This window comes from Arachis duranensis, chromosome 3 (genome assembly GCF_000817695.3).
Source record: "Arachis duranensis cultivar V14167 chromosome 3, aradu.V14167.gnm2.J7QH, whole genome shotgun sequence".
In the NCBI taxonomy this organism is placed as follows: Eukaryota; Viridiplantae; Streptophyta; class Magnoliopsida; order Fabales; family Fabaceae; genus Arachis; species Arachis duranensis.
Window position 1 is genome coordinate 55,892,363 of NC_029774.3, and position 1,945 is coordinate 55,894,307.

General features: G+C 32.3%; 1 pseudogene; it reads right to left on the reverse strand.

Moving 5' to 3' along the window:
* Positions 1–1,013: 1,013 nt before the first annotated feature.
* The window catches only part of LOC107479439 (probable NAD(P)H dehydrogenase (quinone) FQR1-like 1), a 17,434-nt pseudogene continuing 16,502 nt past the window's right edge, over positions 1,014–1,945 (reverse strand).

Here is a 1,945-nt window from a genome sequence, read left to right on the forward strand (position 1 = left end):
GTGTTGGTTAGCCTTGGCAGGTGAGGAAATTTAAGAAGGTAAGCAGCAATGTCAAAGTTTCCTGAGTTATGTTTTGTGTGTGTTTGTGACGGAGTCAACTGCCTCTCTGGAAGATGGAAACAGTGTCGTAAAAGGAAGGGAGTAAGGGTTACTCAATGGTCAAATTCTTTTGAAAGTTAATACATGGCCAAAAATAGTGATTATTCCATCACAGTCAAAATATTAATTCTAAAGGTATAATTAAATCAAATTAAATATTAAAAATAATTTAAATTCTTTTAAAGTTTAGAATAAAAAATGTATTTTATTTCATAAAACAAAATAAAAAATTTGAGTGATCTAAAATATTTTAGTTTATAGATAATTACAATTTTTCTTTTTAGAGTAAAGTGATAATTAGATCCTCGAAAATGTTGACTTTTGACTAATTATTCTCACAATTAGAAAATTACTTAATATTTACAGACAGATTTGGTCTTTATTATTGACGAATTTTTGGTTATCGACGGATTTTGTCCCTCTGTAAAAGTCTCGTAGAAAATTATTTACCGGCGAATTTTTTTCCGTCGGTAATTTACTGACAGATTTTTACCAGTTACCGATAAAATTTTCCTATGTAAATTCTCCCCTCCATTTTCCTAAAATGTCAGACTTTCTAACGAATTTTTTGTCAGTAATTAGAGACAGATTTTCCGACAGATTTTCCGTTAGTAATTAGAGACGGATTTTTCGTCGATAATTAGAGGTAGATTTTCTGACAAATTTTTTGTCGGTAATTGGCAACAGATTTTTCTATTGCAAAATAAATCTTTTTTTTTGCAAAATAAATATAAATTTAATAAATACAAATTTTATTGATAGTATAAATAGAAAAACACACTAGTGAGTACAAAGCGTTTTTTTTTCTAACAAGAAGCCATTATTTCCATGCAATAATACAAACTGAATACATTAGATGACAAGTAACTACTAATGGACTTATCAAGATTCAATATCCTAATTTACGGATAGCTTCATTCTTTTTTGAGCTTCTTAGTAATGGTGGCAATATACTTGCCTTGGTGGAATGCTTGCTCCATCTCAAGTTTAGTTAGTTGTCATGATCCATCACCACCAGCATAAGTTCCAGCGCCGTACGGACTGCCACCCTTCACTTCATTCATCTCGAACATGTCGTCGCCGAATGTATATCCGATTGGGACAAATAGCATTCCATGGTGAACCAACTGAGTGATAGCTGTTAGCCTGCCATTGATTTCACAATTTTCTTGTCATTATTGGAACTTCATTCATGAGTCCTATTAATTACCAATTGATACTAATTTCAAAAATGCTAGGTGCACCTCAAAATCATTTATCAAATTAGTCAAATTTGTATTTTATATTTAGATAAATATTATATATATATAGTTGATTTAATAACTGATTTTTTATAGACACGTAATATGGTTGTAATAGTTGAGAGTGAAATTCTTACGCTGTAGTCTCCTGTCCATCACCTTGAGAACCGGTATTGTAGAAGATTTTAGCGGGCCTGCCAGCAAGCTGTTGTGTCTGCCATAGGCTTCTAGTTGAATCTAGAAAAGATTTGAACTAAGCAGCCATCATTTCGAATCATGTTGGGAAGCCGAACACGAAATTGTCACCCTCTGGCAGCTCCTTCGAGTTAATGAGCGGTACATCGCTCTTCGATGGTGCTCCCATTTTGCCAAGCACCTCTTCCATGTAAAACCCACGAAATTAGTAATTAATTAACCAATAAATTAATTATTATTTAAAGAAATTAAAAAATTAAAGTTTATAATTTAATGAAATAGAACTAATTAAAATAAGAATTTTGACACTAATTTTAAATAATTTGGCTCAAGATTGGGCCGAACGGGACGAACCGATTGGACCGAGACTAAACCGGACCCAAAGCCCAATATATAAAAGCACAAAACAG